The 17,257-nt window shown below is 33.0% G+C and overlaps 2 protein-coding genes and 1 pseudogene across 2 annotated transcripts in view; all 3 read right to left on the bottom strand.

Annotated features, from left to right (window-relative positions):
- The window catches only part of LOC125870580 (peptidyl-prolyl cis-trans isomerase FKBP15-1-like), a 1,082,853-nt gene that overhangs the window by 473,848 nt on the left and 591,748 nt on the right, over nt 1-17,257 (bottom strand). The window lies entirely within an intron of this gene.
- LOC125870566 (U-box domain-containing protein 9) overlaps nt 1-17,257 on the bottom strand; it is an 841,044-nt gene that overhangs the window by 245,287 nt on the left and 578,500 nt on the right. The window lies entirely within an intron of this gene.
- On the bottom strand, nt 12,661-15,271 carry LOC125870583 (uncharacterized; annotated as a pseudogene).

Genomic DNA, 17,257 nt, shown 5'->3' with positions numbered 1-17,257 from the left:
CTAATAATATGGAGATTAAGCCAAACACATGTCTTGCAGTTGTGTGGCCTCCTTTGGATGCTTTGTCCAGCATTTCAAGTGCTTCAGCTGTATTTCTATTTCTGAAATCGTTCTTCTGAAAATATTAACACCGAACAATGAATTAGAACCGATTAAGGCTTGGAAAAATTCTTTAACCAGACAAATATATATATATATATAAAATTATATATTACCACGCATGTTTTGTACAAGGCTTCATTATTTCCACATTCTATGCAAAGGTTCATGAACGACTCAAATTTTTTGTAATTTTCATACATTGGAAGTCTCAATGGACTAATTGAAACGTCTAACAGCGACAGATTTGTATAAACCCAGCGTTCACGTCCTATTTCATTAAAAAGTTTGCAACTGAAAAATCGATGGGTTAGTAAACATGAAGTAAACAATACATTTGAAAAAAAAAATTAGTATTACCTTATTCTGAAATTAATCAAATCCTTGCACGATATAGAAGCCACCTTTTCTACAATCCAATCAAGTAATCCCCTGTCTAGGGATTCAAAGGAAGAGGAAATCGTCTTCAAATTTTTCATTGAAGGATGATTATGGTAAGAGGTTAGAATGCAAAGGTGTGTAAATTTCTCATGCTTTTCGGTTTCTTTGAAAGTTAGAATGCAAAGTGTGTAAAAGACGCATTGAAATTTCAACTAGTTCTGACACCCTGCATTAATTGAGTAACTATGTGGGAAATACTATTAGTGTAGCATTTTATATTATATTATATTAAATTATTAAAAAATCAAATTCCGAAAATTAATTTGTTTCGTGATTATAATCAAATTCTCACACCATGAATTTCTTATACATTGTAAAATTGGCCATCATTTTCATGATAGGACTTTACTAATATAAAGTTTTTTCAAAAATCATTTATTCTAACAAATTGCAAATTATTTTAAACGTGAAAATAGGTTTTGAGTATTTTTTAAAAAATAATTTACATTTTTAAAGTAAAAAATGAAATTTACATTTTTAAAGTAAAAAATGAAATTATATAGAGTAGTTAATTAGTCTTGAAAATATATACTTTGACCTGGGAAAATTAATCATTCTTGAAAATATATGCTTAATTAAGAATCATTATTAATGCTAATTAAAAAGTTGTTTGTGATAAATAAATTACAGTTAATTAATAAAATTAATTTGTTTCGTAATACACAAACGAATGTGCTATTAACATAAAGAGTCTAATAGTAGTACATGGTATTTAATTCCATCGTAAAAGATTATTCACTGTATCAAAAAACGTGAAGTTAAACTTTTTGACCTTAACATTTGTGGTGGGAAGTCAAAAATTTAATTACGCTATAAGTATCCAATACTATCTCACAATATACACCAATTTGTGTTCTCATCAGACCAATGATAGACTTCACTCCAGTGTCTATTCCTCCCCTACCAAGCTTCAAAACTAGACTAACTACATCATATGTTACGTTAAGTGGAAGGGTAAATTATCGCATTTCATAGTTTTTCGTTTTATGTGTTTATTTATTTATTTTAATAAAATTATAATGTAATTAATGTCTTGTGTCTTTTTTTGTTTTATGTAGTGGATTCCACTATTAGTAAGTCGATACTTTTCGCCGAACCAAACATATACTTTGTTAACTTATGTAATTTCTGGTACTGCATATGGAGATCAATACATTTTAATTGTAGGCAACTGTAGTTTTTCCAATCGGCGGAGGTTTTCAGAGGGTTGGAATGATTTTGTTGTTGATGCGGGATTGGTTGTCACGCCCCGAGCCTACATCCTGGACGTGATCGGCACTCGAGAACCATTGCTGGCCCCAAGCAAACCCTTGGCATGACTTATTTACTCAGCAGAAGACTTAACTTAACAAGATAATCTCAAAACATAACTTTAAAGAGATATAAACTTAGCCAAAACGGCAACTGGAGTCTGTAAACAACATCTGAATGATAATATAAAGACAACTGAACTACTAATTGACTGACTGTCTATGAAGCCTCTAAAAACAACTAACATGGATGCTGGGACAATCCCCACAACATCCTAATGAACTAATAAAATAACTGAAAGCATTAAAAGGAGTCCTCTGAAATGCAAGGAGGCTCACCAACTGACTCTGGAGTGCTCACTGGATCAACGATGCGTTGGATGCTGCTACTGGTTACCTGCGTCTGAATCATAATAAGATGCAGGCCAACTGGCATCAGTACATTGAATGTTTGAGTATGCGAGTTGGAATGCTAAATACAACTTAGGCTTGAAAAGATTCTGAAAGCAACTGAAGAACTTATAAGGCTCAACTCAACTCAACATAACTGAACTCATTTCAATATAAAGTAGTTTAAAAACAAGTGCAATATAAAGAAAAACTGTTTAAAACATGATGTCAACTCTGTGTGTATGCAAAGATGCTGTTGATACCCAATTTTGACTGACCTTTAACCTTTTTGGAATGCTATTCGATTAAATACATGTTTTTAAAAATATATTTCGAGTTTAAAATCTTAATTGATTTCGTCTAAAAATTGTACATTTTAGTATGTGTGCTTTATAAAATTATCATAAATATTATTAAGAGATATTTTAAAATTATTAGTAAAACTCAAAGTAATTATTTTATTCAAATGTTTTAAAATTTAAGTGATGTTACTTATATAAAAATATATATATATATATATTATAATATTTGTAGTATTATAATTGAATAGCATTTCTTAAAATTTCCTCAAAATCATTTAACTTGTAGCCTATTTTATTCCAATTCCTTTCAATTCTGGCCTAATTAATTCCCAATTTTATTTCAATTATAGCCATTAGCCAATATGATTTCAATTTTAGCCTTGTTATTACAAAATTCAGATGCCAAAAGATTCAATCTCATCCATCCTTTTTTAGTCATCCATCAAAGTTAATCTTAGCCGTTGGTTTCAATTAAATCAATGGTCCAGATTAAATCTACCTAACCTTCCATTTTAACTAAAAGAAGACCAAAACCCTATCTTTTTCTTCATTCATTCTCCTCCTCAAAGGATCAGCCGTCGCCCTCCCTCTCACCGGCGATGACGAGTCTCCAATGAAAACCGGAGGAGAGGTGGCCCCCTCTCCTCTCTGCCTCTCTCCCAGCTCCACCTCCCCTTCTTCCCCTCTCCCCTTCCGCTTGTGTTCCTCATCTGCCAGCGGCCAGCAGCCAGCAGCCAAGCGAGAACGCCGGCGAGCAGTAGCTCCAGCCGGCGAGAAATCAGCAGTCACCGGCGCTGCTCTCTTCTTCTCCCCTTCGCTATTTTCTCTTGCAGGGACGAGCCAGTGAAAGCAGCAGCCGCATGAGCCAACAAACGCCAGCAGCTCCGACCTGTGAAACCACCGGACAGCAGCAAGGACCACCGGAATCAGTAGTGAGAACCGGCGAGGACCACTAGCAAACACCAACAGCTGGCGAGGGACCACCGGAACAACCAACAGCCGACGACAACTCTGGCCAGCAGCGAGTTCCAGCAAAGTTCAAGGTTTCGGGATCGATTGAAGACGAATCTCAACAGATCCGTCCTAGTAAGCCTGAATCTAATGGTTTGTCAAGCTTTTATGGCTTCTTTAGCTATTTGAGAGATGGATATTTTGAGAACTTTAGCTCTCTATGTGCGATTTAACCTCGTTTCCCCACTGTTGTTCATTATCTGCTCATTGATGCTTGGGTCCCAGATTGCATACATTTGTTATGTTGTTTATATTCCGATTTATATTCATCTTGCTACTGTGTGCTGGTAAATGTTAATTTCTGCTATGATATTCGTAATGCTCTGTTGCATATATCAATTAGCTTTAATAATACATGTAAATTCTTGGTTACTTCTTAATTTTTATTTTTGACTATTTCTGAATAATTTTTTGTTTATACATGACATAGTTGTTAGGAACCATCCATTGAATTTGCTTGATTTTAGTTTTAATGTACTGTTGACATGATTAAGTTGATTAGCAATAAATTAGTGCTTCATCTTATGGTAATCTTAACATGTTAATTGATTCTTGGTATCTTATTTGATTTATTTGTGCCATGTCTGCTAATTGATTCTTAGTACTTTATTTGATTTAGTGGGATTATCGCTTGTTTTACAACAGTAAAATTAGTAATGATGATTCTATGCCCTTGCCTTAATCGTGATTCCCAACATTAATCATGGCAATAGAGAAATCCCCTTTCCTTTTTTATTTTATCTAGGTATTCTACTTAAGTGCATATTCATGTGAGTTGTACATTTCTCCATAATTTTGGTAAATATTGTTGACCCCTTTCCCGATATATGCCTGCTCTTCTGTATATTGTTAATTAATGTAGTGACTCCGTAATTGATTTATTTACCTTAATTGAAATCAGCAAGCATATGTATTTTAGGATTTGTCTCACTCAATTTTGGGATTTTTCGGCTGATTTAGTTCTCCCATTGTTTAAGGAGAGCATTTTTTTAAAAAATCGATCCTTAAATTATTTCTTTTCCTTATTATGTGTCTCCTACTCCCTATATAAATCAAGCCTCCTCTCACTCTCGAAAAAAAACTTGACTTTGCTCATACTAAAATACTAAGAAAAAATATATTACTCTCTACTCAAAGGGGAATTAAGTTTTTCCGGTTAAAATTAAAGTTTCTTCTCTGTGTTGCTGTTTTGCTGTGTTCGGGTCGAATAGTGGATTAAGTTTGTCTTCATTGCTGATAATTAATTCTGTGTAACTGGTTAGTGTTTGCCTCAGTTTAATTTTTTGTTTTACCTGATGCATCTTGTGGTATGTTTGAATAAAACAAAGGAAGCATACGAGTCAGTTTCCTATTCCTTTCCTATGAGTGTTTACGTATGTGTGATTGGTTGTTACAATTTCTGTCTAAATATGTAAATGGTTGCTATTGTGTTGTTACTTCTAGTGTATTGTTCTTATCAATTAACAGGTTTCGAACTTGAAGTTTCAAGTTGAAGAATCGCCAAGAGACTAGATCATTTAATTTTATGTATTTTGAATTTGTATTTATTATTTATTTCAGTTTTGTAATATTTGTATAGCTATCAAACTCTATATATATATAAATATAATTTGGGGATCGTCTAAAGGGGGGAGGGAACTACGTGCTACTTGTTTACCTTATTGTTATTTAAATGTATTAGAAAGCTTGCCTATATGATTGTTGATTGTTTGATAGTTCACATTTAGATAGTTCACTTTGGATCTAACTAAATTAAAATAAAATAAAATCACTATTGCTTTTAATCTCCTAAGTTTGACCCGAAATAATTAATCATGTCTTTAAGCTTTATCTAACTATGTTTTAAAATCACTAATGTGTTCAATTGACTCAAAATGTTCATCGTAGCTTATTTATATGTGCATATCGGTTGCTTAATAATAATAATAAATAACATTGGTTCCTTTATATATATAAAAAATACAAGCATTTTATTTTTATATCAATCTATATTTTTTTTTTGCCATTCAGGTATCATGATCAAAGGCTTAATTAAATTTTTGTATGCTAACGGGTATAGGAATTCATACATATAGATTTAAACTTCAGTTTCATTTAGAAAACATGCCTATATGTTTGTTTGAACTATATTTTTATTTAGAAATGCATGCCTATAGGATTTAAATATTTCTTAATATGTCATTTATGTGTAGAAACCATGCCTATAGGTTGTACTTTTACTTAAAAATCATGTTTATAGGCATTCTGATAATTTTTATAGCATGCGAATTAATTAATTATTTTAATCAGTTGTAATGGTTGCCTTATGTGAATAAATCCAACCATCTAGAAATCATGTTCATAGGAGTTAATAATCTTCAGCATGTTAAATTACTAAAAATAAATAGGCTTCGTATTCTCTTCCAAGTGTTAATTAATTTCTGCACTTTTTGTAATTAGATTCTACCATTTAAAATCAATTCATAAACTATTTTCCAGCATGTTTTAAAACTAAAATTTGATGTGCATATTTGCTGCACGGTTAAATCATGCCCGGAATTAATTATTTTCTGCATTTTGAACATGTCCTGCAATTTAAAATAAATCATTTTCTGCATATTTTAAATCTGTCCATGTTGAGAATAATTATCATTATCTGTATGTTGCTTTGCCATTTAAATTTGGCTCCTAATTAATTTCTGTATTTAATAAATTGATTGCTATTTAAAATAAATATAGTTCGACCTGCTACTGCTCTAAAAAATGCCCGGATCTGTGATAATTTTTGTGCCACTTTTAAAATCAGTTTATAACTAAAATATGCATTATGCCGTAACTACTTGCCCTTTCATTAATTAATTATTGTGTTGCTCGCCACCCGTTTATATGTATTGCTATGCTTGTTTGCATACACTTAGCATGAAACCTTTCACTTTATATGTGTTTGCTAGCATGCTAAATTTAAAAAAAAAAAAACCTAGAGGCCAATATGAGATTTACGTGCTAAGTGTTGTCCTATTTGTTTGACTTGGTGTCTAGGTAGACCTATTATATTTTATTTTATTATATACCCACCCTAATAGTAGTCCATTGCCTCTTGGACCTTAAGCGGGGACGATAGGCACCTTGTAGAGACGTTAAGCATGCGGTGGTAGGGTAGGGGTAGTTTAGGCCCTATGGAGATGATGATATCGACTCGGTTTAAATAACAAACCTTGATTTTTTCTGTCCTTATGAGAAGCCGACCAAAATAAGAAAGTCGAGTGCTGATCCTAAAGTCTTGCAGAGTCTCCCTTTCCTTTTCTCCCTTTACTTGTTATAATTATTTGGGGTAGTTTAATAAAAAAATAAAAAGTGTTTATTTTATCTAATTGTGCAAATTTCTATCCCCTCGCTCATCTCTTTATTGTGTAATATTTATTTATTATATTATCACTTAGTCTCGCATGCCTATCTAATTAACTAAAATAACTAAAGTGCCCTTAATTGCTTAATATTGTTATCACCTAGTTTTCGCATGCTTAATTAATTAAATAAATAATTAAAATGGCTTTAATTGTTTAATAGTATTTATCACTTAGTAACCATGTTAATTAAATAAATAATAAATGAAGTGATCTTAAATGCTACTTGTAACCCCACATAAATTGCATGAGATACGGCCGGGACCTACATTTGTGGACTTCGAGGGATGCCTAACACCTTTTCCTCGAGGTAGTTTGAACCCTTACCCGATCTCTGGTTCATTGACCTTAGCTAGACTTAGTTAGGTTAGATAGGTGCCCTAACGCGCCTTAATTCGTTAGGTGGCGACTCTTCAATCACTCAAAGCTCAAAAGAGTTGTTAGGTCGTGCACCAAAACCCGTTTTGAGAAAAACGGGGCGTGACAGATACATATAACTCTGAGATGTATGTAAAAATATAAATAAACTGATGTATATAAAATTACAAAATATTGTTGTGGGAGTTTCTCCAACCGACAACCATCACTTAAGAGCTATAGTGATGATACAACACTTTACCTCACGCTGCCAAGGACCATCATATACCTTGCCGGGGGTATAGGACCTAACTCACTAAGTGGTTCCACTAGTCTATGCGAAAAAGATTCATCTAAAATGTATGACCCTTTTCTACCTATGATGACTACATGGTTTATGGGGGCTGAGGGTTCTCTGAACGCTCTCCCATATCGGTGCTCAATACTACTCCCAAAATATGATACCAGCTCTTTATGTTTAAAACATACTTCTTATGTGATATGAGATTAGTGCTCAAAAACTTAGCTCAAAGGCTATCTTGGAAATCAAAGTTTCCCCTCTTGCTTCATTTAGAAAGCGATTACTCTTTTCTGAAAACTAGCCCGAAGGCCCTTTGGAAATCGAGGTTTCTTTTCTTGTTTAAATGTGAAAACATGTTAAACCCTTAGGGAATACATAGTCCCCATATATTTTTGAAGAAGTGGACTTCAAACTTTACTCAACTTGAACTTTAAGTCTTAAAACAAAGTTAGAACATTTGGAAAAGACTTTTGGAAAACTCTAAGAACTTCTCTTGACTATGATCTTAACTGCTCTTGACTCGACTCTTAACTGATCCTTGAATTGAATTATGGATTCAAGGATTGTGATTTGTGATTAGAAAAATCTCATGATGTTTAGGAATGATTTTAAATAGCTAAACATGAGAAAAGTCACGAAATCACCGTCTTGGAACAAGTCCGCGATGCGGAGGTGTTTTAAATAATTACTCGCGAAATTAAATTTTGAGACAGAGGAGTCCGCGTCTTAACTGTGTGCGGAGAAACTTTTTGGTCACTGGGGAGCAAGTCCGCGACGCGGACTTGCGTGCCAAATCACGCTTGACTTTTTCCTTCTCTGTTTTACAGCCCCAATTCGCCTAAACTCGACTATTGATCTCAAATTCATTTTAGATTCCGATACCCATCATATGGACTCTAGAACCTAACTCAAAACAACTCTATAATTTGACTCAAAGATCTCAGAAACTCCTCAATTCATCCCAATTCTAGAACAACATTCAAATTCAAGAATACATGTCAAAAACATCAACTTTCAAACTCTTTTAGGACGAATTTCGCTGAATTAAACATGTTTGGCGCGTGGGTGAATGAACCCAATGCTATGAAATACTCACATACCTTGTAAGATGAATTCATTGGCGAATCCACAACCAAAATCGATCGTTCTTGGCGAACCTTGAACTTTTCTTCTCCTTTCTCCTCTTTTCTCTTTTCTCCAAGCCCTAGCATGAATTTCCAATTAACTAAACTGATCTCATTCTGATTTGACCCTTAATTAATTCACTAAAACAAACTAAATTAATTGGATAAGGAAAGACTGAAATACCCTTCAAAAATCCGGATTAGACATTTCCTTATTTGAACAAACCAACTTTCAATGGGTGTATCTCACTCATACGAACTCGGATTCGTGCAATATTGGCGGCGTTGGAAAGATCATTCCAAGAGATTTCCAACCATATCTGGAAGTACACCTAACTCATCCTGAGCTAGGAGTTATGGCCGTTTGAAGTTGGCCAAAACTCAACTTTTCCTAACTTAAACAAATTTTCGGATTTTCATTATTTCCAAAAATTGAATATTTCCAGTTCTTAGCTTCTTCCTAGCTATTTCAAATTGCGAGATGTTACATTGGTTGAGGGAGATGTTTTAAAATTTGTAATTTGTCGTAGTGACGAGGCCATAGTAGACATTGTTGTTTCTAAGGAAATCCATGAGCACCTTAATTCTTCTGGATTCATCGATGATACAACGCTAATAGTTAGTTATTGATTAATAAAATATTATTGAATTTGCCTTGTTACTAAACTTTAACGTTTTAGTCATCTCAATATTACTTTATTCTAACAAAGGTGTTAAATAACCATGAATTATTAATCATTGTTAATGTTCAACATAAATGTGATTGTGATTAAAAGAGACGTATCCTTAATTACTATTCATTGTTAATTTATTTTGATTAATTAATTTAAATAACTGATATTAAACTAATTAGAGTTGAAAATGTATGCTTAATTATGAATCATAATTAATGCCCATTAACAAATAATTCTATATAACTATTTTCAGCAATGTAAATAATTAGTATCAGATGGAAAAAAATGTCAAAATGTTAGAACGTTTGAGTTAATTAGTCAATACTACATTAAATTGATTAGAACCTCAAACATATAATGATGACAAATAAATAATAAGAAACATAGTTCATATAAATGCATTTATCCCCCAACAGGTAATATTCCACAAAATATATTTACATTATAAACATAATACATAGTAAACATAATACATTCTAAACATAATACAAAATATATATTACATTATAAACATAAATTATTATGTAAAGGACTAATAATTGCGGAAGTGCCAAATTTCTTCATCACTGCTACAACCATAGCAATTCTCATGCTCCTCATCCTCTGCACTATCCCAGTCATTCTTACAAACAAGAGGAACATGCTTAATAGTGCAACAACACGGGTTTTTTTTTATCAAATAAAGGATGTAACACAAAAATATAATGTAAGATTTGTTAAAATCTACGTCGATACTGCCTTGTTTTCGCTCTTTGTTTTTGCGTTACCTTCAATTCGCCAATTGTCTTTACCTCTTGTTTGCTATATTCACCGCCTAAGTATAGCGAGATTAAAGCAAAAACATATGTTGCAGCATCGTGTCCTCCTTTCGAAGCTTTGTCAATTAATTCTAGTGCAACATCTGGATTTATATTTCTAAAAAAGTTAAACTGAAAAAAAAAATTAAATAGACATCTATTAATTATAACGAATTAAGCACTCCAATACATACGAAAAAAATTAAAATAAACTATTACCATGCCTTTCCGATACATGGCTTCTTTATTTCCACAATCTACACATTTGTCCATGAAAGCATTGAATCATATGTTTGTCAAATCATTTAAGCGTATGAATGGATTAATGTGAACGTCTTGCAACGACAACTTTCCATATACCCATTGTTGACTTCCTATATCATTAAGAAATTTGCAACTACAAAATTGATGGGTAAGTAAACAATAAAGTAAATAATTGATGTTAAATTTTTCTAGATACCTTAGTCTGAGATTTATTAAATCTTTGAATGATGATGAAGCCACCCTTTCTACAATTTCTTCAACCAACCCCCTATCAAAGCAATCAAAAGAAGATATCCTCTTCATTTTTTTGATTGAAGGTACATTTTCGGATTCAAACAAATTACAATTCAAAGTGATTAATTCTCTAAATTTTTTGGCTATTTGGCTTCTTAAACAACAATTATAGAGAATTAGTGTAATGAAGAGTTGCAACTTTCAAAGTGGTAACACTTCATTTGAATACTCGGAACCGGTGAGTATTGTGTGTCTTATACCTAGAATACTGCCACGTGTCTATTCTTGTGATTTCAGCATCTGTTTGTTCTTCTCTTCTTATTTCCTTTTTTCTAAAAAATAATTTATCTATAAAAAATGTGAAAATTATTTGTCAATTAACAAATTAAACTATAATTCATTCATCTTAAAAATATAAACAAAATTTGAAGAAATTGCAAAAGCAAGTCTTAATATAAACATAATGTACTTTTTTCTATTAGAATAAGAGAGCTAAACATATTTAATATAGTTAATATTAAAAAATATTACACTCAAAATGGCCTAGTAGTAGTAGCAGAACTTGGTAACTTCTTCATTTGTGGTGGGAAGTCAAAAAATTTAATAACGCTATAAATACCCAATACTATCTCACGATTTACACCAATCTCTATTCTCAATAGACCAATGACAGACTTTACTCCAGTGTCTAATCCTCCCTTACCAATATTCAAAATTAGACTAACTAGATCATATGTCACGTTAAATGGAATGGTAAATTATTGTATTTCATTGTTTTTCGTTTTATTTGTTTATTTGTTTGACTTAATAGATTTATAATGTATTTAATGTCTTGTGATTTTTTGTTTTATGTAGTGGCTTCCAAAATCAGCAAGTCGATACTTTCCGTCGATCCCAACATATACTTTGTTAACTTATGTACATCCTGGTACTGCATGTGGAGATCAATACAATTTAATTGTAGGCACTTGTGGTTTTTCCAACCGGTGGAGGTTTTCAGAGGGTTGGAACGAGTTTGTTGTTGATGCGGGATTGGTTGAGGGCGATGTTTTAATATTTGTTATCTAGCGTAGTGACGAGGCCATAATAGACATCATTGTTTCTAAGGAAATCCATGAGCACCTTCTTATGGATTTCATCGATGATACAACGATGATAGTTATTGATTAAAATTTTTTTGGGAAAACGGCACTTTTAGTCCCTATGTTAAGGCTATATTCTTATTTTTGTCCTTGTGTTATCTAACTTAGCACTATTAACCTTCAATTATATCAAGTGAGTGATTTTAATCCTTCAACTAACAGATCCAAAAAAAAAAACTAACAGAAAGTTCACTGCTAAAAGGGGCAATTCGGATATTTCATTTTAATTCTCTCTCTTTGAAGAACAAGCTCAAGTCTTCCACGTCTCTATCTTGAAGAACAAGCTCATCGACCTGAGCTCATTTTCAACAAAACTAACTTGATAGGCATTAACGTCCCTCTCTCACACGGCGAACGATAGCTCATTTGAGCTGCATTTGAACAAAACCCACTTGATAGGCACGAGATTTCTCTCTTTGTCCGACGAACTCGAAGTCATCTAAGCTACATTTGAACAAATCCACCTGGATCAACTGAAACATCAACAATGTATTTGTGATTCTTGTATGTTTCTGCTCTGATTCTTGGTATGTTGCTGCTCTGATTTATTTATCTTCTCGATTTTTCATAATTTTGAGCTGGGTTTTTCTATTCATAAGTGGGCATTTTTTTTTATTAAAGCATGTTGTTCAATTGTATTGCTGCAACTTTTGGCCATTTCTAAGTTACTCAAACAATTCAAAGAAAGTAAATTTATCATCCCTTTTTAATCAACTAAATGAATTGATCTCCCGATCTCTACTTTCCATGTCCAAATGGCAAGATATATGTGTAGTTTTCAAAGCTACTTTTCCGTTTTAATGTTTGATTGGGACTTGCAGTTTAAAACAAGCCTTAGAAAAATATTACTAATGAATTTCATAATCTTACATTTGTTAATTGACAGCCAAGGCATTGGCAGAGAGTGGATTTGAACCACTTTACAAGCAGATTTTTACAACAGATCGAAATGACCAAGAAAACATTTGCTTGTTACCTTTCTACAATAACTGGTCCTGTTGAACTTTTTATTTGTCATCTGCCAAAGTGGTTTTCTGCCGTGATCGTCCCTATCTTTTGGGGATGTCTCATTAGATCCTCTCTTTCTTAATTTTGGCGGTCTACCAGGCTGAGTTTTGTATATCGGTGGCAGTGGTGGTTCAACTCCTGTTTTAGGCCACTCTTCAGAGCTGTTAATTGCAAGATGGAGTGTTCATAGCTCTTCATATACTGCTCAGTTGTGTAGCATTCATGGACATACATTTCTGGTTCGTCTTTTTTAACCCATATAGCCGCAATTGCATGATGACAAGGTATTCCAGTTAACTCACATCTCTTGCAAGAACATATCATCTCCTTAAGATCAACAGAGAATAGTCTAAGATTGATGTCCTCAATTTGATAATGAAACTGGTCAGCTTTAGTGGCAATACATTCAGCAGCCTTAGATTTGTTCTCCTCTAACTTCAACAAGATTTTTGGACAAAATTTGTGTCCATGCTTCATCATGTTGTCTCTATTCTTCTGAAATCTTGACATCATGTACAACCTAATTAACTCGAGCATTGTCAAAATGTGTTTGTCTCTAGCAACTGTACACTATTGAACGACTCACACAAATTGTTCAATAACATATCACACTTTGGGAAAGAAGAGAAAAAAGCTATAGACCAGTGAATAGGAGGCTTGTTAATGAACCATTGAGGGGCTTCAGGGTTCAATTTTTTCATTTCTTCCATGTACTTGTGAAATGCAGCTTCAGTGGTTGCCCTTGCAGCTTTCCATAAGACATCTTTCAGTGCTTGTCCTCCAAAACCTTCAGTTTTAAAGTTGTTGTGCAGGTGTCTCACACAAAACCTATGTGCTACATCCGAAAGTACCTCATCAAAAGCTGGAATTAGACCCTTTTGCTTATCTGAAATAAAAGTCCACGCACGAGAATTTTGTGAGATTCTTAGGTCTTCATCAAGAAGAGTGAGAAACCAATGCCATGTTTCCTTCAATTCTCCTTCTACGACAGCAAATGCAACTGGATACATGTTATTTCCGTCAACTCCTACAGCAGTCAATAATTGACCGCCCTTTTGATGTCCTTTCAAGTGACATCCATCAACCCCTATGATTGGTCTACATCCCGCTAAAAATCCTTGTTTAGTAGCTGCATAACAAATATAAAGCCTTAAAAATCTTTTTTTGCCTCTGACCATCATGTTTGGGTTATCATCCATCTTCAAAATGCATGTAGTACCAGGATTACTCCTCCGTAACTCAGCACAATAGTCCCACAACATGTTAAATTGTTCTTCTTTAGTTCCTGTAATCAACTTCGTTGCCTTTTTCTTTGCCCTGTAAGATTGGTATCTACTAAGTGTGGACTTGGAGTTCTCATTATATGAGCTTGAAATTCCGTCACACCCCAGGAAGGATTAATTCTGAAATCTTCTATATACTTCTTAGCTAAAAATCCAGAGTCAATAGTCTTATTGTCTCTTTGGTTGCCACATTCATGATCAGGGCCTATTGTTTTGATCTGGAAAGGTTCATCCTGATTGGCCTTTGATGCAAATATGAACCATTTGCAGTTTGGCACTTTGCAAATTGCTCTTGACCTCTGAGTTTCATTCTTTAAAAAATTAGTCTTTCTTCTTCATCACAGCATGCACTTCAACATCCCACTTAAACTCTTTACTATTACTAAAAATCATATTGATCAGAAATTCAAATGTTGGATCCTCCAAGTCTTTGCCTGGATTAAAAATGATAGATCTTTTAGGATTATCATCATCTGAATCTCCATGCAAACTCATTAATTCATCATCTGATATAATGCAATCTTTTTCTTGAGTATGACTAGGAAGCTCTGGTAGCATATTTGAGACAAACCCAAACTCAATGTTCTTCCTAGTTTCACAAATCTGATTCTTTTTTGTTTTTCCTTTGATACCAGCTGACTCTGTAATAGAGTTACTGATTTGATCTAATATCATAACATCTTCTTCTGCAGGATAGTCAGAGTCATGAAATGACTCACAATCTTCACTTCTAGCATCACTATCATCGCCCTCATCTACTACATTCACATCTATGAAGCCTTCTTCATTTTGAAGTTGGATCTCTAAATCTGTCACATCATAACTCCACTGGTCCTCATTTGTGTTCTCAATAAATATCTCAATTTCTCTATTCACAGGTATTTCATAGACAAGCTTATAAATATCTGAATCATTTGTTAACAATCTTATACCTGTCTCGAAATAAGGTCCAAACTTAAACCAAAATCTTACTTTTCTATCATCAACATTCAACTTCTTCACACATAATCTCATCTGAATAATAGAGTTTTCCTCGCCCTTACAGTAGTCATAATAATCTATTCACCCGCCAACGTAATTCATCTCAGGCTTAAATATCCACGAACCCATAAAATGCAACTTAATTGAATACATATCAAGATCTTCACCTGCATCTGTAAAGAGATTTTAAAAAACATATTGGTTTCATTAAATAAATCAAACGTAGATTTGAGAAAATGAGAACATATTAGTTTCATTGAGATAAAGTAAATTATAGTGTAAACACATTAACATAATCAATTATGCAGATCAGAATCATCCATAAAATGATAAATTTGTTTCCCTACACTTTAAATTGTGTACTCTTTAGCACTTATTATTCACTTTGCATCTATCTTAAGAAAAATGTTATTGATTGCTCATTTACATGCCTAAAAAGCTAACTGATTTATTTTGACTGAGCCAAAATACGTGAAGGAAAAGGAAGGTGTTGATGAATTGGGCGAGGATAAATTGGGTAGGCATTTTTATAACTTCCTCTTATTCTCATCCCATGTTCTTCTAAATTCTTCATATCCTTCTCTTTACTTCTTTGTATGTTACCATACTTATAAGTTTCCTTAAGCTTCAATTTTACTTGTAATCAGTTGGAATAGTTGGTTTTATACTACATTCAGTTCAGATTGTCACTGCTATCGAAACTGACAACAATTGAATGGAATTCTTTGAGATAAATTGAAGATGTGTAGATTCTAAGATATAATTGAGAGCATTGAATTTATGCGGTGCTTCTGATGATGCTAACAATTTTTTTTTTTTATTTCTAGTCAAAATTGAATATGGTGTGTTACCATACAGATCCTTAGGGTGTTTGGAATTGAGTTCTTCTGGTAGCTTGAAGTTTACAACTAAGTATATTTAGAATCATATTTTCACATATACAAATAATTTGCATAGCATCAAGGAAAAACAATTCAAAGTATTCTGGTATATTTGTTGAGATATTTTTCTTTGTCTATCACATGAAATTTTGAACTATTCAACTTAAAAGAATACTCACATGGAGTGGATTGCAACCCACTTTTAGAACGCAATTCCATTGCACATCCACACCAAATAGATCGAGACTTCTTCGTTGTGCAAAACTAGGGTTGAACTAGGTTATGCGGCGAATAAGTTTTTTAAAAAGTTTTCTATTTCTCAAGCAATAATTTTTAAATACCCAAATTGCCCCTTTTAGCAGTGAACTCTCCGTTAATTTTTTTTGGATCTGTTAGTTGAGGGATTAAAATCACTCACTTGATATAATTGAAGGTTAATAGTGCTAAGTTAGATAACACAAGGACAAAAATAAGAATATTGCCTTAACACAGGGACTAAAAGTGTCGTTTTCTCTATAATTTAGTGAGTATAATTTATACTTCATTACACTTAACAAGGTTAACAAACGACTACATCTTATTATTTGAAATGTTTGGGGATACTGAACAGACGACTCTTGGACTAACCAAATCAACTGTTGGCTTAACAAATGTAATTGTCGGTTATTATAAATTATCCCTCATTCGTCTACACTTAATACATAAATTTCCCATAAAATAACATAATTTAATCCCTAACATGTCTTCCTCAGAGAACATAAACGAGCATCTTAGTATTACAGGACTGGGAGATATCGTCTGGGATATTGCATTCCTTAGTGACAAAGTGAGTCGCCTCGAAGATGAAATTTCAAATCTTAAGAATCAAATTTAGAGGTTGTCAGGTCGTATTCATGTTTTAGCTACTAAACTTAATGAACATGATGCTACTGGTGGTGCATATGTTGACGGAGGTGTTGGGGAATAATGATTAGTAATGTTTGTCTATTTTTATGTTATTTAGCTTTATTTTTACACCCTAGTTTACTCGTATATTTTATGTTGATGTAGCTTTAGTTTTTGAACGGAATTTATGATAATGTTATTGAACTTTGTTTTTTGCTTATGTTTTATAATACATATCTTGAAAAATACTGAAGATTTAATGAGTGGAATTTTATTTTATTTTATAGGGAAAAAGATCAAATATACCCTCGAACTTTCAAAAATGGTACGTATATATCCTCCGTTATACTTTTGGGTCATACATATCCTTACCGTCATAATTTTAGATCATATATACCCTTTGATTAAACGGAAAAACATGTGGCAAGATCTCAAATAGTTGCCCTATTT

Source organism: Solanum stenotomum, chromosome 7 (genome assembly GCF_019186545.1).
Source record: "Solanum stenotomum isolate F172 chromosome 7, ASM1918654v1, whole genome shotgun sequence".
Classification (NCBI taxonomy): domain Eukaryota; kingdom Viridiplantae; phylum Streptophyta; class Magnoliopsida; order Solanales; family Solanaceae; genus Solanum; species Solanum stenotomum.
This window is presented reverse-complemented; position numbering and strand designations above follow the sequence as displayed.